Genomic DNA, 26,645 nt, shown 5'->3' with positions numbered 1-26,645 from the left:
CCACATTGCTGCGGCTCTGGAGTTACATGTAGGCCAGACCAGATAAGGACAGCAGATTTCCTTCCCTAAAGAACATTAGTGAACCAGATGGGTTTTTCCGACAATCGACAATGGTTTCATGGTCATCAGTAGATTCTTAATTCCAGATATTTTTTATTCAATTCAAGTTCCACCATCTGCCCATGGCGGGATTTGAACCCGGGTCCCCAGAGCATTAGCTGAGTTTCTGGATTAATAGTCTAGCAACAATACCACTAGGCCATTCCTTCCCCTACATCTGTAACTCCAAAATCCTGAGAACTCAGTGTTCCTCCAACTTTGGCCTTCCGTGTGTCCCCCAACTCCATTCGCACCACGGGAAAAGGTTCAAGCTGCCGCCATTCTCTCGGGAAATGATTCCTTAAATGTAATGAATAAGGAAGTTAGCTTAAAGCAAGTAAGATGATTGAAGTGCTGAAGAGTTAAGCTACTTCTGATCAGTTCAACCTTTGCAGACAATGTTAATTAACCAAAAAACACCTTTTTTTGCCTCAGAGGACATCAGTGTTTGATCCATCTGTACCACAGATTCATGAAAGCTGAAAAGTACAATCAAATATTTAACCATTACATAACAATAATCACCATATGTTAGTGGGTCGCCAGATTGCTTCTAATGTTTACAATCTGCATTGAGTATCAAGGTCAAATCCTATTTAATATGGCTTTCCGAGGTTTTTCTCATGTTGTTCAACGACCAGTGCCAAGTTCTGCAAATTTACTTAATTAGCACTGCCAGCTTTCATATCCTGCACTGTCACCAATGAGGTTTGCCATACATACCCAATACACTTCCAACATGGAACACATTTGCCTTTTGGTTCATCCACTTGCGGGATTTTCCCATTTGGATATTAATGTGTTTCCAGTGCATAAATCCTACACACGTCCACATTGGACTCAATTGGGACAAAAAGACTATCCCTACGGCGTGTAGATATCTATGTACAAAAGGTGAATCATAGAACAGTGCAGAAGGAGGCCATTCAGCCCATCAAGCCTGCGCCAACCACAATCCCACCCAGGGCCCTATCTTCATAACCCCATGCATTTACCCTAACACTATGGAGCAATTTAGCACGGCCAATCCACCTTACCCGCACATCTTTGGGAGGAAACAGGAGCACCCAGAGGAATCCCATGCAGACATGGGGAGAATGTGCAAACTCCACATAGAGAATGACCCAAGCCGGGAATCAAACCCTGATCCCTGATTCTGTGAGGCAGCAGCGCAAACCACTGTGGCACCATGCTGCCCAACCCTTCTGGTTGAAAACAAATCCTGGCATTTTGTGAAGATTCCAACAGGAAATGGATGCCCATTGATGTGAGACAAGCAGGTGATAAAAAGAAACTGCAATGTGACATGTTTAGTATCAGGGAACAGCTAGTTCTCTACCTCACAACACATGCAAGCAGTTGGAATGGTGTTTCCAATCATGTAAATTATCTTTAACTAATAGACTGCATGTTGCTTGTGAAAAATGTTACGAGAAACTTGTTTGAAGTTGATTTACTTATTTTAAACAGATCATTTTATCAAGGCAGGGTGTTTTGAATGGATCATAAAATTGGACTGTTTTACTTCAATGGCCTCAATAACTTGAATACCAGTTTTAATTATAGCTGGGGTTATAAAAATCACAACTGATGCTGTTAATTAAGAGGCAGCTGGAATCAATTGCCTACAAGTCAATCATTTTCTTTCCCTTAATCCATTCGTTTCCCTGTGTATTTCACACATATTTATAAAGTCCATGATGCTTGAATAGTACACCTGGACACTCAGTCTTGCATTCATCCCTCAGTCAAGATTTTAAAGCCCAATATTTGGTGTCTCCTCATTTTCGCCATGTTCTTTACTCTCTATTCAAGCCTGTGGTATCTTGCACCATGCCATAAACTCCTAAATTTCTTACACTGTTCTGAGAGGACGCCTCTGCAGAGAGGGATGCAATCAAAGTTACTTGTTTGAAAAGCAACATTGTTCCTTAAAGAGGCCAACTTGCTATCGCTGGAGATCAAATATTAACCACAGTTAACTAAGCACTTCTACTGCTATGATACCCACATGATGTACATAACCGGAAACAGGTACACTTCAATAGCAACACGAGAGTTTGCCTAGCTATCAGCTTTTCTTCGGGGTAGACTTCACACTGACTTCAGACAGACCTGAAACTGAATAGAGTAAAAGTGATTACTGGGAGCTTCATTACAGGCGGCACGGTAGCACAATGGTTAGCACTGCTGCCTCACAGCGCTAGGGGCCCGTGTTCAATTCCTGGCTAGGGTCACTCTCTGTGCAGAGTTTGCACATTCTCCCAGTGTCTGCGTGGGTTTCCTCCGGGTGCTCCAGTTTCCTCTCACATTCCAAAGATGTGCGGGTTAGGTAGATTGGTCACACTAAATTTCCCCTTAGGGTCAAGAGGACTAGCTAGGGTAAATACATGGGGTGATGGGGATAGGGTCTAGGTGGGATTGTGCAGACTTGATGGGCCGAATGGCCTCCTTCTGCACTGTTTTGTTTCTATGAATACAATGATGGAATGCTGGAAGATTGGTTTCAGACCCAACTTTATCAAAGGAGATAACAATTTTCTTCTAAATGGTTTGTAACAGTTACAAATGAGCTGAGATCTTACTGCCTCAGCCTAGGTGGGTGGCAAGTCATCTATTCGAATGCATCGCATCTCAATAGCCTGTCAGTGCTTTTACTGGTATAATGGTGGGTGTATATAGCTAAAAGCAGTTGTGACTTGTTTACAAGTAACTCATGCCTAACTTGGTCTGAGAGTCTATAATAGCCACTTGCTAAAACAAATGGGAGAGCACCATATCCTAAAATGACCATCCTCCATGCTAATAAACATCAAAAGAATTTACAGAGAGAGAAAAGATTATTATCAACAGATGCTAACAATATACTGACATATAAATAAGACGTTTTAATATGTGAAGGAGGAAATCATTAAGTTGTGTCTAATCAACTGCCAGACATTTGGGTAAAAGAGCACAAGTCTATTCATTGTCATGAAGCTAATTAATTCAAGTTATGTTTGATTACAGTTAAAACGCAGTTGAAAAATTATGGGGCTTATTTGCATATCAGCCATCCCAACTGATATTTTCTTGAATTTTGATTAAAAACATTGCCATCTTAAGGAAAACCCCATCCCCCACATTTCTTTTTCTATAACCCACATCAGATGTGAATCAAAAAAAAATCTGGCATGCTGCTGTTACATTTATCCAAAAACAAATAGTTCCTAAACCATTTCCCCCCTGGGCAGGGCTTACCTATGGAATGTCATGAAACAGATGAAAAGTCTTAGGTGCATTATCTTAAGCGGTTGTGTATGCTATTTAGGAGACTTAAGACTTTGCAGATTTACCTATATTTCTACTTCTAATGCCCCAATTCATTATTCTCCAGTCATTCAGTGAAGCCGTAACTGGCTGCCTTTGCACTATGTGAAACTGCTGACTCTATCCTATATAAATTCCATTTACACCTGTAACTTAGATCAGGGGGTCTCCACAAGACCTCCCTAGTTTTCCCGAGGTCCACCATAACAACATCTTTCATAGATTCACTACAGTACAGAAGGAGGCTATTCGGCCCATTAAGTCTGCACCAACAACAATCCCACCCAGGCACTATCCCACACGTATTTACCCTGCTAATCCCCCTGACACTAAGGGGCAATTTAGCATGGCCAATCCATCTAACCCAGGAACTGGAGCACCTGGAGTAAACTCACGCAGCCACAGGGAGAATGTGCAAACTCCACTTAGGCAGTCACCCAAGGCTGGAATTGAACCCGGGTCCCTGGCCCTGTAAGGCAGCAATGCTAACCACAATGCTACCATGCCAGTTACAAGAATGAAAATCTTTTAAAAGTGTAATTCTGCAAACAGAGCCAATACAGCAAAAAAAATGATCACTACCAATTATCGGTGAAGTCCTTTTTGTTCATAGGATTAAGACCTCAAAATCAGCAATGCGTTTGCATCTCCAAAAAATATAAGACTGTTTATTCCATGCATTGATGTGAGCTTCGACCACCATGCTACTACTACTAAGTCCAGAGGGGAGGGCGTCTTGTCCTCCCTCAAATTCATTAGTGACAGTTGGCAGTAGATCCATTTCCCAACAGGTATTTTGTGGGGCAATGGGCCAAACATTAGCCAAAGAGTGCTGTAGACTATTGGCGTTGTTAATGTTGACATTGTGCCACAGTTGAGTAGCATACTTTAAGTTGGTGATGAAGTGCAGCTAGCCATTATTAAGGAAGAACAATGGGACATTTGAAAGTCAAAACACAGTCCATCTGAGTCAGCGTGGTTTTATAAAGGGTAAATCATGTTTGACTAATGTGTTGGAGTTCTTCAAAGTAGTAACAAGCGAAATGGATAATGGGTGACCCAAAATGTAGTGTATCTGGACTTCCAGAAGGCATTTGATAAGGTGCCACACAAAAGAGGTAATACACAAGATACGATCACATGGGATTAGGGGTAATATATTAACTTGGATAGAGGATTGGCTAACCGATAGAAAGCACAGAGTCAGGATGAATGAGTCTTTCTCAGGTTGACAAGCTGTAACTAGTGAGGTGCTACAGGGCTCAGTCCTTGCCCCCAACCATTTACAACCTAGATTCATAACTTGGATGCAGGGATAGAAGATACTGTAGCCAAATTTGCAAATTACACTAAAAGAGGTGGGAAAGCAAGTTGCAATGAGGAAATAAGACATATACAAATGGAAATGGATAGATTAGGTGAGTGGGCCAAAATTTGGCAGATGGAATTTAATGTAGATAAGCGAGATTCCTCCTTTTGGTCAGAGGAATAAAAATGCAGCTTACTATCTAAGATGAAGAGAAACTTCAAAATGCTTCAGTGCAGAGGGATCTGGTGTCCTCGTGCACTAATCGCAGAAAGTTTGTATGCAGGTGCAGCAGGGTAAAAGAAAGGCAAATGGAATTTTGTCATTCATTGCTAATAGAATAAAGTATAAAAGTAGGAAAGTGTTATTGCAAGTGTATAGGGCATTGGTGAGACCGCAGCAGGAGTACCGCCCACAATCTTGGTCCCCTTACATGATGAAGAATGGAAATGCATTAGATGTAGTTTGGAAAAGGTTCATTAGATTGATTCCAGGGATGAAGGACTTGTCTTATGAAGAGAGATTGAGTAGTTTAGGTCTCTACTTGCTGGAGTTGATAAGAATGAGAGGAGGTATAATTGGAGTATATAAAATGCTAAAGGGGATTGACAGGATGGATGTAGAGTAGATAGTTCCCCTTGTTGGACATTCTAGAATGAGAGGTCATAATTTTGGGCTAAGGGGTGGCAGATTTAAAACAGAAATGAGGAGGAATTACTTCACTCAAAGGGTCGTGAATCTCAACTCCAAAGTGCAGTGGACGTTGGAACACTAAGCAAATTTAAGGAGGAGATATTTAGGTTTTCAATTAGTCGTGGGATAAAGGGGAACAGACAGGAAGGTGGAGGTCACGTCAAGATGAAATCCGCCATGATCGTATTGAATGATGGAGCAGGCCCGAGGGGCTGAATTGCCTACTCCTGCTCTTAGTTCTTATGTATGTTCTTGTAAGTGTTAGGGCTTCCTTACAAGAATATAAAAAGGTGGTCACACTGTGTGTTGGGAGGAATTGGGAGAGTAATGTGGTGAACCACTGTAGTATTGTCTGTTTGTGTGATATGCCTGGACACGCCCCTGCTGCCTCAATCCGGGACTCCGCCCTTCGCTGGGTATAAAGGCGACTGATCTCCACCCCTTTTGCCTCAGTTCGGATTAGTTATCGGTTCGGGTCTGCTCCAATTCTTTCGTAAATAAAAGCCTGTTATTTTGCAACAACGAGTCTTTGCATAATTGATGGTGCATCAAGTATGTGTCATTACTCTGCAGATTTGGAAATGGACAAGTCTTAAGGTACAGGCTGATTTCTGACTCATTCGTTCCTCAACATACAATTATTGGAATTAACAGGGGTGACTTCACCTTTTACTGTTTATGTGAATACAAGAGCACAAGGAATAGACATATTGCCCATTGAGCCGCCTTCGCCATTCCATTCCATCACGGCTGATCTTGGGCTTCAACTCCACGTTCCCCTCTGCTCCCCATATCCATTGATTCCCTGAGAGACCAGACATCTGTCCAACCCAGCCTTAAGTATGTTCAACAATGAGGCATTCACAACCCTGTGGGATAAAGAATTCTGAAGATTCCCATCTCTTTGAGTGAAGTGATTTTGCCTTATCTCAGTCATAGAATCATAGAATCCCTACAGTGCAGAAGCAGGCCATTTGGCCCACCGAGTCTGTATCAACCACAATCCCACCCAGGCCCTATTCCCATAACCCCGCACACTTACCCTGCTAATCCCCCTGACACTAGGGGCAATTTAGCATGGCCAAGCAACCTAACCCGCACACCTTTGGACTGTGAGAGGAAACCAGAGCACCTGGAGGAAACTCCGGGGGAAACGGGGGAGAAAGTGCAAACTCCGCACATACAGTGACCTAGGCTGGAATTGAACCTGGGTCCCTGGTGCTGTGAGGCAGCAGTGCTAACCACTGTGCTACTGTAACGCCCTAAATGATTGGCCCTCTTACCCTGAGACATTTTCCCCTCCCCATCCCCCCTTCATCTTTTAGATTCCTGAAAATGTCCATAACAGCTGTTTACAGGGCTGAGCGCAACCAAACTGTCTGCTCTGGCCAGGTACTCCTGTTCCTTCCCACCGTCCAAAGATGTGCAGGTTAAGTTGATTGGCCATGCTAAATTGCCCCTTAGTGGCCCAAGCTGTGTAAGTTAGAGGATTAGTAGGGTAAATATCTGGGGTTACGGGAATAGGGTCTGGGTGGGATTGTGGTCAGTGCAGGCTCGATGGGCCGAATGGCTTCCTTCTACATTGTAGGGATTCTATGATTCTAGATCACACCAATTCAATTCAGGCATCTACTTATTCAAAAAACAAACCCCATCTAAGAAAAGAATATGGGAGCAACTCACTTCATGCAAATAAAGTGCATTCCTTAAAATGAAATGCTTAGAAACAGAGTTTGAGAGAGTTAATCAGCACGACGTGGAATCTGAGATTCCCAATAATTCTCCACAGTACTGGGGTTAACAGGATTCAACTTTGGCTGAGATAAGTCAGATTCTTGTGCAACATAGGAGGACATGAGGAGTATGAGGGTCTTGGAGAAGGCTTGGGATGGGTTGGGGGAGGGTTTGAGGGCTGGATCAGGGGCATAAGAACATAATGTTGGGGGCTGGGCTGCTCACAAAACCCAAGCCCTCACTGCCCACATTTCTCCGGGAAAAAGAAAGCCGAAATGGGATTTAGATGTGGGCTCACTTTTTCTCAACTGCAAAAAAGGGTTCAACTCATGTTTCCCTGCCCGAGATAAAAGTCCAGGGTAAAGCCGGGCCTTCAGCCAAGCTGTTCCAGTACAGCTACAAGTCTGGCATCTACTCAACAATGTGAAGAATTGCCCAGGTATGCCTTATCCACAAAAAGCAGGACAAATCCAATCCAGCCAATTAGTTTACTCTCAATCATGAGTAAAGTGATGGAAAGTGCCGTCGAAAATGCTGTCAAGCAACACTTACATGCCAATAACCTCTTCGCTGATGATCAGTTTAGTTCCAGCAGTACGACTCTGCTCCAGACCTCATTGCAGCCTTGGTCCGAACACGGATAAAGCAGAATGCCTGAAGTGAGGTGAGAGTGCAGCCTCTATCATGTAGAAAGGCAAGGACAGTAGGTGCATTGGAATAAGTTCAGCACCAACTTCTCAAGGGCAATTAAACATGGACAATAAATGCTGGTCTTGCCCATGAACACATTTTAAAAAAGAGTAATTGAAGTTGACAATTTTGGATTTTGCCATGGTTTTGAGATTGGTGCATGTTTAAAGTCATCTGAAGCCCAACCTCTGAAATACAGCCAGATAGGATTTTCTCTTCCTCACCTGGATACTAACTTAGGGGAACAGATAACCTATTGTTTATGGATTTCATTGGAATGATATTCAGACAGCTTCTATAAAGAGTGGATAAGCTGTTCCGCCAGATTATCACGCAGGTGTGTGCATGATAAATCGTTGTCGGTGTGATGAAGTATGCAGGTATAACGTATCATGGATTTACCAACTAAGACCCACAATGCAACTGTTGGAGCCAACATTCCCGACATCCTGTCACTAGATCACTTGCTGCTTCCTCCATATTGCTTGCTGACTGCTTTAATCACATAATAAAATTTATTTAAAATTGACAAACGCAAAGCAAGAAAAAGATCAATATGTTTTCATATAATCATAGAATCCCTACAGAGCAGAAGAAGGCCATTCTGTCCATCAAGCCTGTACCGACAACAATCTAACCCAGGCCCTATCCCTGTAAACCCACTAGTCTCCCTGACACTAAGGGGCAATTCAACATGGCCAATCAACCTAACCCTCACATCTTTGGACTTTCTGGGTGGATCCTTGGAGCACCTTAAAAAGAGTTTTCATGAACATCCCAATGCACTTCAAGGACAGCAACATATTTGACATGGTTGGTATTAGATAGATAAACAAAGCAGCGATTTGGACAAAACAAGATCAAAAAATCTGCATTGTGGTAAAATCATGCTTTATACGAAAAGTTATTTTTGAATTTACAGGCTGGAAACTCCTGCTTGATTGTTTTTAAAAGGCTAAAGCCACATTCCAGAGTTGTGGGATTACAGATGGATACACATTTGTATCACTACTTTCTGTATTCCAAAACTACTGAAATGGAGACAATCTGTCTGTAAATCAGCACCCAGAACAATGGCGTTGAAAGAGGTGAATGCAGACAATCTCCTATCCCATTAACAATATCCAAACACCTGGGTGCTTAACTGGGCAGAGGCAAACAATTAGACATGATCACCTGGACAATGGGACCCTGACTGATAGAGGAATTCCCAGCCATGATCTAATCAAGATAACTGGAATGTACTAGCCCCATCCATATTTGAGTCACTGGGCAATTGGAGAGGGAAGGTCATATGACAAGCCAACCCTTTGTGATTAAACGCATGCTTTCACTGTAGAACTGGAGAAGCAACTGAGATGCTGAAGGGATAAGACGCTGAATGGGTTCCTTCCTCTCTCTCTCTCTCTCCCCATCTCTCCAGCCAACTTCCAATTTCTGAACCCTGTCTACTGATTTTGACAAGGTAAAGTACTTTGTGTAAGTCTTCACAGTGGAAGATACTAATAACATTCCAAAAATACTGTATAACTAAGGGGCAAAAGAGGGGAGTAAATAACTATCACTCAAGAAAAAGTACTAAGGAAACCAATAGGGTTAAAGATCAATAAGTCCTTAGGGTTTAGTTGATAGGACCTGGTGGGTTGCATCCTAGGGTACTAAAGGAAGTAGCTAAGAAGGTAATGGATGTATTTGAAGAATCCTTAAATTCTGGAAAATTCCAAGAGGATTGGAAAACAGCCAATGTAACACCCTTATTCAAAAAGGAGGAAGCCAAAAAACAGATATCTAAAGGTGAGTTAGCTTAATGTCTGTCCGGGCGGCACGGTAGCACAGTGGTTAGCACTGCTGCTTCACAGCTCCAGGGACCTGGGTTCGATTCCCGGCTTGGGTCACTGTCTGTGTGGAGTTTGCACATTCTCCTCGTGTCTGCGTGGGTTTCCTCCGGGTGCTCCGGTTTCCTCCCACAGTCCAAAGATGTGCAGGTTATGTTGATTGGCCATGCTAAAAATTGCCCTTAGTGTCCTGAGATGCGTAGGTTGGAGGGATTAGTGGGTAGATATGGGGGTAGGGCCTGGGTGGGATTGTGGTCGGTGCAGACTCGATGGGCCGAATGGCCTCTTTCTGTACTGTATGATTTCTATGATTATTAGGAAAATGCTAGAGTCCATTATAAAGGATGCAATAGCAAAGCATTTTGAAATACATAATATGATTAAACAGAGTCAGCATGGTTCATGAAGGGGAAATCATGCCTGACAAATTTATTAGAATTAATTGAAGTGGTAACGAGCAGGATAGATAAAGGGGAACCAATTGATGTTATATATATTTCCAAAAAACATTCGGTAAGGTACCATACAAAAGGCTAGTTAATAAGATATGAGCCCATGATGTTGGGGGTAGTATATTAGCATCAGCATGAATAGGGGATTGGTTGATAGACAACAGAAAATTGGAATAAGAAGGTCATTTTCAGGATGGCAACCTGGTGAAGTGCCGCTGGGATCAGTATTGGGGCCAGAATTATTTATAATACATATTAGTGACTTGGACAAGGGAAGTGAATATACAATCGTCAAGTTTGCTGATTACACAAAAAGTAGGTGGGAAGGCAAGTGATAAGGATGACACAAAGGGTCTACAGAGGGATATAGACAGGTTGAGTGAGTGGGCAAAAACATGGCAGATGCAATATAAGTAGGAAAATGTGAAGTTATTAATGCACTATCAATCAAGCGAAGACTAGTTAGTACGCAAGAACAAATAGGCTTTTATTCACAAAAGACTTGGAGCACACCCATGCTGATGAACTGGTCCGGCGACTGAGGCAGGGGGGTTGGGAGCAGTCACCTTTATACCTGGACCAGGGGGGAGGAGTCTCAGGCAGGGCCGGCAGGGGCGTGTCCAGGCATGTCACACATACACACAGGCAATAAGCTTAACAGTGGTTTACCACAGTTATGCACTTTGGTAGGTAGAATAGAGGGGCTGGGTACTATTTATGTGGAGAAACACTGCAGAAAGCAGCAGTACAGAGGGAATTGGGGGTCCTCATGGATCAGTCACAAAGAATTAGCATGCAAGTTCAGCAGGTAATTAGGAAGGCAAATGGAATGTTGGCCTTTATTTCAAAGGGAATGGAATATAAAAACAGAGAAATCTTGCTAAAACTACACAAGGCACTAGATAGACCACACCTAGAATATTATGAACAGTTTTGTCCCCTTATCTAAGGAAATGTATACATGTCTGGCATTGGAGGCAGTCCATAGAAGGTTCACTGGGTTGATCCTAGGTATAGATGGTTGTTCTTAGGAGGAGAGGTTGATTAGGTTGAGCCTGTACTCATTGGAGTTTGGAGGAATGAGAGGTGACCTTATCGAGATATATAGGGGGCTTGACAAGGTAGATGCTGAAATGTTGTTTCCCCTTGTGGATGAATTTAGGACCAGAGGGCATAATCTCAGAGTAAGGGGTTGTCCATTTAAGACAGAAATGAGGAGGAATTTCTTCTCTCAGACAGTAATGAATCTGTGAAATACTTTACCGCAGAGAGCTGCAGAGGTTGGGCTATTGAGAATGTTCAAGGCTGAGATAGAAAGACTTTTAAATCAGTAAGGGAATCAAGTGTTAAGAGGATTTGGCGAGAAAGTGGAGTTGAGGATTACCATATCAAATCTGTCATGATCTCATTGACTGGCAGAGCAGACTTGATGGGCCAAATGGCCTACGTCTGCTCCTACATCTTATGGTCTTATGCAGGTGCCATAGACAGAGATTTCAAAAATAACTCAATCCAGTGCTACTGTCTCCAGAAGAACAGATAACAGAATAAGAATGTTTTGTTCCTTTAATACATTCTTGCCATTTTATTTTGGAAGCAAAGCCTTTTGATGCAACTATTGAAGCAGTAGCATTTTATTCGTGCACTGCTGATGCTCTCTGCCTGCTGAATCTGCCTGCTTTGTTTCAAAAGGGAATCTGGAATCACTTTCATGAATGCAATGCTGACTGAATTAAATTGGTAAATTACAACTTTGGTTTTGGCTTTCTAAACTTTAGGAGATACACTAAACTTTAATTCAAACCCTTGCTTTGGTGAGCGAAGTGCTTACTTAGATTCCTCACCCCTAGTCCATTGATAATTTCTCAGCAAGAGGAATTGTACTATTATTCAGCGAGAAACAAACTTGATCTTGATACGGTCAGTGTTTTTGTTGGCCCATCAAACCTATCGTAAATGCGTTGCTGATGATATCTTTCCACGTTGTGAAGTTAATGTCAGATTAGTCTGCTTTCATATAGAGGTGAGTGCCTTAAGCCAGTGGGAGTGGAGAGGCTGGAACATATTCAATCTGCGACGTGCGTGGAGAGAAACAAACGGTCTTCTGTTCAGGATATCCAGCAGAAATAAAGTTTCTGTCCCAGTCAGTCTTTCAATAAATGTAGTTTCTTGTTCAGTTTTAATCATGCAGTCCCAGATTTGTATAGACATTATATCAAGCAAAAGTGAAGCCATGTTTATTCTGAATGTGCTAATTCTTTAAAAGATGCATAAATAAAGTTTTCAAGGGTACACAGGGGATGAGGTATAAATCTAAATTTAGAATTGTCCTCAGACAAGATTTGCTTCAACTTTGGAGGGGAGTGCTCGAAATGCAATTCCACTACCTACACATTGGCTGGAAATATATGGGAACAGTCGAGTTGTTAGATTCTGGAGAAGTGTCAGCATCTATAGATTCTCTCTTGTAGCTGATGTGAGAGTGGCCAAACTGTGCACTCCTTCCAAATAAAGTTTCAAAATGTTTTTCAGCCAAGCTCCTGGCCTGAACTTGAATCCCAGCTCTCCATTCAGATCGCAAAGATTGATAAATCCTGGCTTCCCACTCACAACTGACATGTGTGCATTGTAAAATATGACACTGATTAGTTTTGGCCATTTCTGTGGAGACTTATTCCACATTATTGACCTTTTATTTGCAAAATGTTAGTCACAAAGGGAAAAAGAACTGAGATCCAGAAACTATTTAGTGAAATGGTCCAACAGAAGTGGGAGGACTTAATATGTTCAAATAAGCTGCCATGAAGATCAATGTGATAATGAAACGTCACAAATACAATCCTGAACATAATAAGACACCAGGCACTTCACAGGAGGGCTATAAAACAAAAGCTTGACACCCATAGGATGATATTAAGACAGATGGTCAAAAGTTTGGTCAAAGAAGTAAACCTCAAATTCCCATCAGAGATCGGTAAAGAAATAGAGAGATTCAAGGAGGAAATTATAGAGCTGTAAGGGATGATTCTCCCATCCCGCTAATTTATTTCAGCCTCTCCAACGGGAATAGGCACCACCTTCTGAAATTTAATGATATTCACGCTGGTGGCCTCAGCAGTGCACAGAGTGTGGTAGATTCTTCTCTGAACACCCACTGAAAAAACCAACGTGAATTACTCCAGTTTTCACACAAATTTGACACTTCGAATTTTTTTTGGGAGAATTCTGGCCTATTGTAGAGTGGGATTTTCCGGCCGTGCTCACCCTGAAACTGGAAAATCTCGTCCGAGGTCAACAGACCTTTCCATGGTTCGCCCCTTGTCCACTCTGATTCCTATGGTGGGCAGAATGGGAAAATTCACCCCATAGAATTTCACAGCTGAAGGCACAGCCACCTATGACAGAGCAGTTAAAAGGTCGGGTAGCGCATACATCTCAGGGCTGGGTTGTGGGGCTGGAGGAGTTAGACAAGGTCATGGAGGGATTTGAAAACAGGGATGTGAATTTTAAAATGGAGCTATCATTTAACTGGGGGCCAGTGTAGATCAGTGGGCACAGGGATGATGGATGAGTGGGACTTGGTGTAGGTTTGATTCTATCCACAGAAATTTGAATGGCCTAATGTTTGCAGGGGGTAGAATGTGGGAGGTTAGCCACAATAGGGGATTTTCACAGTAACTTCATTGCAGTGTTAATGTAAGCCGACTTGTGACACGAATAAATAAACTTTAAGTTAAACAGGATTTCCACTATGTAATGTTTTCCAGTGACTCAGATGGTAGGTCCATGAGCAATTTTTAAAAAACATTTATGGGATGTGGGCATCGCTGGCTAGACCAGCGTTTATTGCCCTTCCCTAGTTGCCCTTGAGAGGGTGGTGGTGAGCCTCTTTCTTGAACTGCTGCAGTCCCTGAAGTGTAGTTACACCCACAGTGCTGTTAGGGAGGGAGTTCCATGATTTTCACCCAGCGACAGTGAAGGAACAGACGATATATTTCCAAGTCAGGATGGTGAGTGGCTTGAAGGGGAACTTCCAGGTGGTGGTGCGTCTCAGATATCTGCACTCGATGGTCGTGGTCGGGTCATGGGTTTTGAAGATGCCTCCTAAGGAACCTTGGTGCATTCATGCAGTGCATCTTGTAGATGGGACACACAGCTGCCACTATCCAAGAGTGGTGGAGGACTTGAATGTTCGTGGAAGGGATACCAATCAATCTACCAAGATTAGATGAGGACAATTGGAATAGTCAAGATGAGAGATAGCTGAGGCCTGGGAGAAAGCTTCCGCAGCAGATGAGCTGAAGCAGGGATCGGGTTTGGTGATGTTATGGAGGTGGAAGTTGTTGGCCTTTTTTAATGGACGGAGCATCTGGTCAGGAATTCATCACAAGGTCAAATATTTTAAGGCTATGAATAGACAGACAGTGCCACAAAGAGGGATAGTGTCCACAGCTAGATAATGGCTTCATTAGGTGTAGTTCTCCTGTTTCCACTTCTTTGGTGGATCCAGTTGGGGTCCCTATCACTTAGCCTTTTTTTTATTCGTTCATGGGATGTGGGCATTGCTGGCTGTGACAGTGTCTATTGACGATCTCGATCTGGAGACACGCGTAGGTCAGACAAGGTAAGGATGGCAGATTTCCTTCCCTAAAGGACATTAATGGACCATATGGGCTTTTATGACAATCAACAATGGTTTCATGGCCATCTTTAGACTTTTAATTCCAGATTTTTATTGAAATCAAATTCCAAGATCTGCTGTGGTGGGATTTGAACCCAGATCCCCAGAGCATTACTATGGGTCTCTGGATTACTAGTTCAGTGACAATAACATTATGCTACTGCCCCCTCCCCCCCCCCCCCCGAATTGATGTATTTTCATCAAGACATTGATCTGACCAAGAGCGCAAGTACGTTTTCTTCTGTCTAAGCCAATGGCAGTGCCACTACACCATTGCACACTAATGGTTTTCCATTGGTTTTCCAACATGTTCAAAGTTTTTCATAATACGTAACCATGTTATTATTCCTCTCCATACTAGCCATTAAATATATTTTTCGTCCCGACTCTTTCTGGATGCTGAAAGGATGTTTCCCCTTGTGGAGGAATCTAGAACAAGGAGGCACAGTTCAAAAATAAGGGGTTTCCATTGAATATGGAGATGAGGAGAATAATTTTTCTGTCAGAGAGCTGTGAATCTTTGGAACTCTCTCTTCCCCCAAAAGCGATGTGGGGCAGCGTCATTGAAAATTTTATAAGGCATAGTTAGATAGATTGGTGTTTTACAAGGGATAAGGGGATAGGGTGTAGGAAGAAAAGTGAAGTTGAGGCGACAGTAGGAGCAGCCATCATCTTAGTGAATGGCAGAATAGGCAGAATGGCCTGTTGCTGCTAGAAATTTGCATGCCCCTATGTTCGTATGTGTTCTTCTTTTGAAAGGGACATTAACATCTTGCATTGTATTATAGCAAAAATGCAGCAAAACATCCCACAGTACTGCATAGGGGCACTCAAAAAACATTTGCTAACAAGCCACATAAAGAGAGATGGGGCGAATTTTCCCATCCCGCACACCACGGGAATCGTAGTGGACAAGGTGCGGACCGTGGAAAGGACTGTTGACCTCGGGCGGGATTTTCCAGTTTCGGGGCGAACACGGCCAGAAAATCCCACCCACAAGGTATGTTTTAACGAGTGTTTTAAAGCAGGAGAGAGTTAGCAAGGCTGAGAGGGTTAGAATGAGAATTCCAATACGCATTGGCCGAGGCAACTGAAGACATGGCCATCAATGGTGAAACGATGAAAACTGAGGCTACAGCAAGAGACCAAAAAGCTGCTTGTGGGTCCGATGAAATAAGTCGTGATTTAATGTCAATGACATTCTGCCCAAGTACAAGAAAAGAGAGAGATAAATAATGAGATATGTTAAATGTAAAAGGGAGAAAAACATATTTAAAGGTTAGCAGGGAGACATATAAGGGGATTTTTACATATTATCATAAAATTTGAAGAAGCTAAAAAAATGATTACATCCATTAGTGTTCAGAATAGAAGCTAAATAATCAAGTCCCTAACTGGTATCCACCATGGAAATGGAAACAGGAGGACTAGGCCCATTGAAACAATTATCTAGCTGTGGACATTATCCCTCTCCATGGAAGTTGTCCATGCTTTAACCAGGCTATCACCATCTTGTAGTACTTGACCGTGTGATGAGTCTCTGGCCAGATATCCCATCCATCAACATAAGGTCGACAATTTCCACCTCCACAACATCACCCAACTCAGTCTCATCTGCTGCAGAAGCTTTCTCCTATCCTTAGCCATCTCTCGACTTAACTATTTCAAAGAACTGGTGGCTGTACCTCCCACACTCTACCCTTAGTAAAATTTCAGTCATTCAAAATCCTGCTGTTGGAATCCTAACTTATACCAAGTCCCATTTCTTATTAAACATGTCCCTATTCCATCAAGCGGTATCAGGGAAATTAACGAGGCTTCTGAGGAGTGTTTGTCTACGTCGAAGACAGACTTCTATGAAAGTACTGTTACACCGCAGACTCAAACAGTGGGTGGGGTGGGAATTACGAAGTGCTGGAAGAAGATGTAGCTGGAGGTCATGCTGTTCAGGGACCCAGCAGAGTTCATCATGCTGTTTGTGGAATGGAGGGGGACCTGTTGGAGATACGCTCAGAGATGAGCTTCTGATTTTTTTTTGCTGAACAACACAGCAGGGGAAAACTGAAATTGGAGAAAAAAGTCTTCTGAAATACGACCTGTGTACATCAAAAGGTGCAAACCACTGACAGGAAAAGAGAAATTGAGGTTGAATCAGTGAGGAAGAAGAAAATACACTTGGGCAATAAAGAAGACTAACATCTTGGCCGACTCAGTTGTCACTGTCAATGCCACAAAATTCCTCTGAAGATTTGATGGTTTCCCTTTTGAATGAGTGTGCTGCACATTAGGACCTGGGATATCCTGATATTAAATTGCATTCGAAATAGGTATGCCAGGAATCCTAATATCATTCTTAACCTAGTATCATTGCTTGACAATTACTGAGGCACTCAACGCTTTACAGTGATGGTCAGCTCCAGATTTTAAAGCAATCCAACTCTTTCAACCAAGTCCAGCTTGGCTCCTGTATAGATTTCAACACAACCTTCGAGAGGACCTAAGGAAGTGCAGGAGGACAAAACATATGCAACGGAAAGTATCTTTTTTGTTTTGCTTTTGATAGATTGTTAAGCAATCTCACAGCTGTTCCAAGTGGGACCTTTGTTTTGGGTTTGTTTTGGTGACGGCAATGGAATTCTACTGGACCCCCCTTAAACATCCCTAGTGCTGAACATACAAGTTACATACTAGCAGAATTGGAGAATCTCTATGAATAGCGAGAGGAAATCTGGATCCACTTTACAGTAAATTCATTGTGTAAGTGCAGCAAAAAATCTTGGACCCATTTTCACTTTTTATTGGCAATAGCTGTCGTTATTGTAAGCAGAATGCCAGCACTTCAGTTTTGAACAAAGGAAGCTTAGTCTGGACCCAACATGCTAATAAGTTGCTAGAAATTCTCACTCTGTAACATTGGGGTGAATATTAACAGCCCCCCCCCCCCCCTGCCCCCTCCTCCTCTCCCCCCACAAAACAGGCAGACAGCCAAGCTGGTCCCTGGAGATGGGGTGGCAATATAAGTATTTTAATGAAGCTGGCAACCTCTGATTTAACCTGCTTTGCAGGTTTTACAGTGAGCAACCAGCTTTCTCAGGCCTTGGGAAAGTCAGCAATTGAAGGGAAGCAAAGACAATTTCAGGGAGAACCTTTTTGGCATTGCTTGTGGGCCAAGAGGAGCAGGAGTACTCTATCCATTCTCAAGATCCACATAGAATACAAAGACCTCCAATGTAAAGTTTTAGGTAAGAAACATCCATGGGCAGGTTTGCGCGGTGCTGTTAGAACGTGGCTGTTTTATTTCCTCACTCTCTCTGCTGGCACATGCTCCTTTGGACAAATATGGTGGCCTCACATGAACCCTACACACAATACACTATATCCGAGTTTGGGGATCAGACCCTCACTCCCTTCAGCATTGGCCACCCTCGCAGGATTGTACCTTGGGCTCTGGAATTGGACCTACCTCTTCCCGTGGCATGTGCTCAAGTTCTCCCGACCCACTTGGAAACCCAGCCTGTCAGTTTGGGTGACTTCTAGATGGAGAACATGTTGAAATTCCATGACATGGGAGGCAGCTCAAACTTGCCATTGCAACCTCTCTACGCTGTCACCTGTGTTGCAATATAAGGGATGAATTCAAACTGAGGTGATGTGCTATGAGGTATTGAATTCATCACAGGAAGTGATGCAATGTCACATGATCTTGCTCTCACTTAGTGAACCTCATGAGGAAATGAAGCCATTGCCTGTTGTTGCTCCAAAGAATTAGAGTCTTCTTTACCTCAACAAATTCCGTAACTATTCTATGAAACCAAAAATAGTATATGCATAACCTGCTTGTATTAATATCCAGATTGTTTCTCTAAACAGAGAAATTACTAATTCAACATTTGTGATTTGGAACAATTAGAATGATGTGTGTTTTTAAATCCTTTCCCATTACCTTCCTAAAAACAAGGGGTTGAATTTTCCACTCTGTGCGGGGGGGGAACGAAGAGCCATGGGGGATTCGCACCACATTGCACGATGGTGGCCTCATTAATTTTGCAATAAGGAGAATTTCCCGATGTTTAGCATGGTAGGGTGGGCTGGATGTCCCGTGCCCCATCATCATACTGGGCGCCATATTTAAAAGGCACCCAGGCGCTAATTGGCTGACTGTTCAAGTCAGAAGATCCACTTCCAGAAGGTTCTGAAGACAGATGATCCAGCCCCTGGAAGGTCCTGAAGTCAGAAGATTCACGTCATCGATCGACCTATCACCCACTGCTGATGTGGTGTTCCAGGATCTCAGTCGCTGAAGGCTGCCACCTGCACTTCTGATCTCTGCAAGATGCCCCATGTCTTCTTGCAGAAAAGTTTGACATTTGCACGTCACATTGATCCAGACGTGAAAATCTGCTGGCAACATGGGAAATTGGATGGGGGTGCTGGGGCAGGGGAGGGAAATGATTCCAGTCAGGCCTTCATCTGCATCCCATTAACAAGATGCAAAGCGTTTCACACCAGCCTCTGGTGGGTATAATGACGAATGTGCACCATCACGAAAGATGGGAGCAGACGTTGGCGCCATCATTTTACACCTGCAGGAAACTGACCTTTCTGCCTCCCACTGCGTTGTCCCCTCCCCATCTCATCTGCCATTAAACCCAATGTAGTGTGTTGGGGAAGGGAGTGGTCTGGACAATTCTGCAGGATATGTTTGTGTTCACAACTAACTCTGCAAAGACATGGGTTAGATATACAGCGAATTTCTACTTAACGCTGATAGATGAGAATTAATCATAGAATCACAGAATCATAGAATCCGACAATGCAGAAGGAGGCCATTCAGCCCATCTCCCACCGACCGCCTCCCACCCAAGCCCTATCCCCATAACCCCATGCATTTACCCTAGCTAGTCTCCCTGACACTAAGGGTTAATTTAGCATGGCCAATCCACCTAAGCCGCACATCTTTGGACTGTGGGAGGAAACTGGAGCACCCGGAGGAAACCCACGATGACACGGGGAGAATGTGCAAACTCCAAACAGACAGTAATATATTATAACATGTTAATATATTTTAGATTTTTATATATTGTATAATATACATTATAAAACAATATGAATGTCTCTGTATATATGTTTACAGGATTTGGAAACTTCTCCAGATAACAACTGTTAATGAATGATCAGACATTCGTAATTTGGACAATCTAGCACTGTGACTCGGTGAAACAAAGGACGGAGTTTTACCGACACGTCCGCCTGAGGTTCGTACAATCCCGCCCGAGGCCAACGGAAAGTGCTGTTCTCCGAGCCGAGCCTGTCCCCGGAATCATGCCGGCATGCCGGTAAAATTCCAGCCAAAGCAGGATAAGCAGGAAATGTGTGCTAGATTTCCAACCCTGAATATATTTAAACTAGTACAACAATGGTTCATTAAATTGGTCCCTGGGATGAGGGGTTGTCCTGTGACGAGAGGCTGAGTAAATTGGGCCATATTTTCTTGAGTTTAGAAGAATGAGAGGCAATCTCATTGAAACATGTAAGATTCTGAAGGGTTTTGATAGACTAGACGCTGAGAGATTGTTTCCGCTGGTCGGGGAATCTAAAGCACAGTCTCAGGGTAAGGGGCCAATAATTTCAGACTGAGCTGAGGAAAAATTAGTTCATTCAAAGTGTTCAAAGTCTTCTCCAGAGAACTGTGGATGGTCTATCGTTGAATACATTTAAAGCTGGGATAGATAGCGTTTTGGTCTCTCGGGTATACAGGGAACAGGTGGGAAAGTGGAGTTGAAATCCCAAATCAGCCATAATTGCATTGAATGGCAGGAGCAGCCTTGAGGGGCCATCATGTTCCACCTCTGTTCCTATTCCTTGTGTTCTTACGTTCTTGCGGCAGAGGCTGCCATAATATTGTTTACTAAGAACGAGAGGATGGCATGGTGGCACAGTGGTTAGCACTGCTGCCTCAAAGCACCAGGGCCTCAGGTTCAATTCCAACCTCAGGTCACTTTCTGTGTGGAACTTGCACATTCTCCCCGTGTCTGCATGGGTTACCTCCGAGTGCTTTGGTTTACTCCCACGGTCCAAAGATGTGTGGGTTAGGTCGATTGACCATGGTAAATTGATCCTAGTATCAGGGAGAGTGGCAAGCTAAATATGTGGGGTTATGGGAATAGGGCCTGGGTGGGATTGTGGTCAGTGCAGGCTCGATGGGCTGAATGGCCTCCTTCTGCCCTCTAGGGATTCTATGATTTGATTGAATCGCAGACTGTGACAAGAAGCAAATATGGTGACTATAAAAAACAGAGTACATTGAAGAATTTAATGCATTGGACAGATATTCCAGTTTGGAGCTCAGAGGGTCCTTGTTTAGGTCTTTTTTTATTCTGACGATGCCAAGTGTCAAAGCAGAGTTAGTACATTCCTGGAGATACACAATAATATCCATGCTGAAGGACAAGAAATGATTCCTAAGTATCTGTTGCTCTTTACACTCAAGAGACAAGCTCTTAAACCAAACAAAAAAATCTGTTCCCATGTGGGTTTCATAATATGCATGCCTTGAATCCAGCCTAGTGAATGATATTTTAAATATGCTGCTAAAAAATCTCATGATATGCACTTAAGCACTTTTGGATCCTCTGCAGAAAGATGACGTGATGTTATTTTTTTTTAAATGGACAAACCAATGGGATAAGTGGTCAACAGGATGCAGGGATAGTTCATCCATTTAACAGAGAACAGAGACCTGCAGCTGTCTGCCATGGATTATTGGCTGGATGAGATTACAATGTTCATTTGTCATTAGGTTTTAGTGTTGGAGAGTGGCTCTCATGTCATCCACCTGAGAAAGATCAACTGCCTGTTCACACATCCAAAGGAAGCAACTAAAAAAAGCAGAGGAATATTTCTGTTTGAGCAAAGGACCGGTCTGAAGCTCTGTGACCTTGTGCGTATCTGTTAAAAGTCTGCTATGGAAAAAATGAATTGCATTGGTATAGTTCCTTTTGTGGGGACGAGATTATCTACCACCACTCCACGCCCCCCCCCCTCCCCACCCCCAATGTTGTGTTTTCCCAGAGGCAACACAAAGAACAAAGAACAAAGAACAATACAGCACAGGAACAGGCCCTTCGGCCCTCCAAGCCCGCGCCGCTCCCCGGTCCAGGATTGAATCCTGAATCCAGGATCCCCGCCCAATTTTCCAGCCTATCTACATCCTAATATCCTATCCACCGAGCTGTCCCTCACAGCTACGATGCTTTGTTCATCACAACCTATTAACTCACCCCCACCCCCCCATTCCAGACCATGTGATCTCCAGGGAGAGGCGAAAACCCAGAGTGAAAACCCCAGGGCCAATATGGGGAAACAAAAATCTGGGAAATTCCTCTCCGACCCCCTGTGGCGATCGAAACGAGTCCAGGAGATCACACTGGCCCTGATCAGAAAATGCTTCCCAACCCTATTCATTTCCACTTCTGCTTTACGAACACCATCTGAATTCCCTGTCCCCGAGACAGGTTCCCAACTATCCGCAGTCTCGCTCTGTACTGGCACTTGAATGAAGCCTTGAAACGAGAAACAAAGAACAATTAGCCCGCGCCGCTCCCTGGTCCAAACTAGACCACTCTTTTGTATCCCTCCATTCCCACTCCGTTCATATAGCTGTCTAGATAAGTCTTAAACGTTCCCAGTGTGTCCGCCTCCACCACCTTGCCTGGCAACACATTCCAGGCCCCCACGACCCTCTGTGTAAAATATGTCCTTCTGATATCTGTGTTAAACCTCCCCCCCTTCACCTTGAACCTATGACCCCTCGTGAACGTCACCACCGACCCGGGGAAAAGCTTCCCACCGTTCACCCTATCTATGCCTTTCATAATTTTATACACCTCTATTAAGTCTTCCCTCATCCTCCGTCTTTCCAAGGAGAACAACCCCAGTTTCCCCAATCTCTCCTCATAACCAAGCCCCTTCATACCAGGCAACATCCTGGTAAACCTCCTCTGTACTCTCTCCAAAGCCTCCACGTCCTTCTGGTAGTGTGGCGACCAGAACTGGACGCAGTATTCCAAATGCGGCCGAACCAACGTTCTATACATCTGCAACATCAGACCCCAACTTTTATACTCTATGCCCCGTCCTATAAAGGCAAGCATGCCATATGCCTTCTTCACCACCTTCTCCACCTGTGACGTCACCTTCAAAGATCTGTGGACTTGCACACCCAGGTCCCTCTGCGTCTCTACACCCTTTATGGTTCTTCCATTTATCGTGTAGCTCCTCCCTACATTATTCCCACCAAAATGCATCATTTCGCATTTATCAACACGTCATTGGCCTCTGGTGGAATCTTAAAGTCTTACCGATGTCAAGGGCGTTTTGCGTGGCTCGCCTGTCCCATCGTGGGGAGCTGCCTTCGGCGGGACTGGAAGATCCCATCAGCGGAAAGGCCAGAAAATTCAGCCCATGGCTCGGGGCATCCCAAAGTGCTTCACAGTGAATGTCGTACTTTCGAAGCATAGTTACTGTTGTAACCTTCCTCCTGCTGATTTAAAAATCAAGCAATGATGCTTCGTTTAGACTTTGGCTGGTAACATTTAAAAGGTCAACATCATCTCATTGCTCCATCCAAATGCTAAATCAAAAGTGAAATACATTTATGAATTCAACAGCATTATCAAATTCAGAAATGGAACTGGATAGATATTTGTCACAAGTAGTATTTGAGGGATGTTAGAGAAAGTTTTGGTTGTCACATTTTTTAAGTGTTGGCGCTAGCCAGATGGAACACAAGTTCCAGTGTAACACAGCCTATCTATTATCTCATCCATCCACTAAAGTCAACGCACTGTCCTTAGCTTTCACAGTATTAAAAGGCAAGATGCATAAAGTATGAGCTTCAAACATCTAAGCCATCTAATATTTCAAGTTCCTGTATAAATTGCATGAGCCAGATGATAATTCATTGCCCTCTCCATCAAGTTATGTTTTAAGGAGCATCAAGGGATATTCAACAACCTTCATTTAATGAGATTTTGATATGTTGGCCAGAATTCTCCAGTGTCGCACGCCCCACTGCCACTGCCAGCGAGAATGGAGAACTTGGAACTCAGTCCGTTCACAGCAGAGGAGTCGGATAATCCCAGCTGCGGGTGAGGCTGGAGAATTCCGGACATTGTTCTAAATAATCAAGATTTAGGAAGGAATTCTGGCTCAATCCTCAATTCTGCCATTCTGTTTACAAACGAATTTAAAGATTGGGCATTAATCTTCCACCCGCCTTCTTAATAGTTTCTGCATCGTTCTCAAAATAGGTTTCCATTCAGAAATTCATAAACAATTATTTGTAGCATGTGTTCATATTGACTAAGGCTTTCACCTTATTTAGTTTTATAAGGTGCTTATTTTTTGAAATGTCCAACACCAAAGCAAGCTTGCAGTTATCTCACACCTTTAACAGAGCAGATAATCCTCATGCACGTGACACAAACATTATCGAATGCGATTTGATACAGAGATTTGATATCAGGGCATTTGATCAAAAGCTCGGGCTGGATTTTACACACATGGACTGGGTTCCCACTCACCCCCCCCCCCCCCCCACCCCCCACCCCCCACCACACATCCACACATCCGCAAACATAAAAGAGGGCATGATGGCATTGGGTTGGCATTACGACATTCCCACACCAGACTCCCAAATTATGGAAGGTGCAGAAATTGTCAGCCTGTCTGCCATTTTGAAATTACGAATCGATAAGCGACTGAGCTTGTTAATGACTTAATCATCTTCAATCTTTCATTGCCTGCTGCATTTTCATAGAAATCATAGAAACCCTACAGTGCAGAAGGAGGCCATTCAGCCCATCGACCACAATCCCACCCAGGCCCTACCCCCACATAGTTACCCGCTAATCCCTCTAACCTACGCATCTTAGGATTCTACGGGGCAATTTGTTTTTAACCTGGCCAATCAACCTAACCCGCACATCTTTGGACTGTGGGAGGAAACCGGAGCACCCGGAGGAAACCCACGCAGACACGAGGAGAATGTGCAAACTCCACACAGACAGTGACCCGAGCCGGGAATCGAACCCGGGACCCTGGAGCTGTGAAGCAGCAGTGCTAACCACTGCGCTACCGTGCCGCCCACAAAATAAATTTTGTGAGTGCTTTACAGTAACTCTGATGAGGAGGCACAATGACTTTGGTCTTCCCAATATTATGTTGGTGAAAGTTTTATTTTATTTTATTAGTGTTACAGGTAGACTTACATTAACACTGCAAATGAAGTTACTGTCAAAATCCCCTAGCCGTCACACTCCGGTGCCTGTTCAGGTACACTGAGGGAGAATTGAACATGGCCAATGCACCTAACCAGCAAATCTTTCAAACTGTGGGAGGAAACCAGAGCACCCGGAGGAAACCCACACAGACACAGGGAGAATGTACAGACTCCACACAGACAGCGAAACAAGTCGGGAATCGAACCCAGGCCCCTGGCACTGTGGGGCAGAAGTGCTAACCACTGTGCCACCATGCCGCCCCATGCTCACCCAGTACTGGATGTTGGACAACACTCAGAATTTAGAGACAGCAAAGGGATCAAGAGAGGCAGGGTTCGAGGTAGAATTAAATGTGATCAGCATACATTTGGAAGCAAATATTTGTTTGGATGAGGTCATAGAGACACCGCAGAAATAGAAGGGGGCCAAGGATAGACCCTCGCCGTGATTGAGTCCACAACAATGCTATTTAGAAACTCTTCTCTGAGTTAACATCAAGCTTGAAATGAGATATTCAGGATTTATAGTTCCATTGTGTACTTGTCAAAACAAAATTGAAATACAAACAAATATATTGGTCCCCAGTATATGTCAGCTCATGTCATTGCAATTTGTGCTACTTCTCAATCTACCCTACAGGTGGTTTGTTGTGGTTTTTTTACCATTGCCTGGATATGCGTGCAATCCAAATAATGTTCCAGAAAGTCAAGGTAATCTCCTTTAATCTTATCAACCGCTGGAAAATTGAACTGGGTTACTTTGATCGTTGAGATTAGTAGCTTTGCTGTTGCCTTAGGAAATCTGTTTGGTTTGGTGGTTTCAAAAGGTTGCGTATGATGTATAATCCACACACTTTGGATGCACATTTCAGAATGTAATTCGATAACTATAATTTGAACTTGCATGTTTATAGATAAACACAGGTTCAATTATCACAATTCAAAACCAGACCATGGATAAGTAACAGAAAAAATGGGTAATCGCATACAAGATTGTGGGTGTACTCAAACTATTTCACATTACTAGCTCTGAAGGCTGGCACGAGGGGTGGGGGGGAGGGTGGGGAAATCCTTCCTTACTTTATCCAATTGGGAGGCCAGCAGTGCAGATGGGAAACAGAATGTTACAAAGGAACATTGTCGGATTAAGTAAGTGGACAAAACTGTGGAATTTGATGTGTGGAAGTGTGAGTTCATCTGCTTTAGATAATGTGTTAATCAAAGCTTTCATGGGGTTGACAGACTTTTCTTTGCTAAGGGGAGTAAAGGCAGGTAGATAGGGTTGAGATACTCATCAGCCATGATTGTTACTGAATGATGCAATGGATTTGAGAGGCTATGTGGCCTTCTTCTGATCTTATGAGATTTTTCTAGTACAACAGTCACACTGCAAATTCAGTCCTGATAAATTGATCTGCGTATGGTGTAAATTGTCTTCATTTTATGGCACCCATGACAGAATCAAAGTGTAACTTTCAACCTTGTTCATCATGCACTATTTTGACAACTTACTAAAAATGGGCAAAAATCATAATGCTTTACAACACCAAAGGAGGTCATTCAG

Source organism: Mustelus asterias, chromosome 12, assembly GCF_964213995.1.
Source record: "Mustelus asterias chromosome 12, sMusAst1.hap1.1, whole genome shotgun sequence".
Taxonomy (NCBI): Eukaryota; Metazoa; Chordata; class Chondrichthyes; order Carcharhiniformes; family Triakidae; genus Mustelus; species Mustelus asterias.
Note: the sequence above shows the minus strand (reverse complement) of the source record.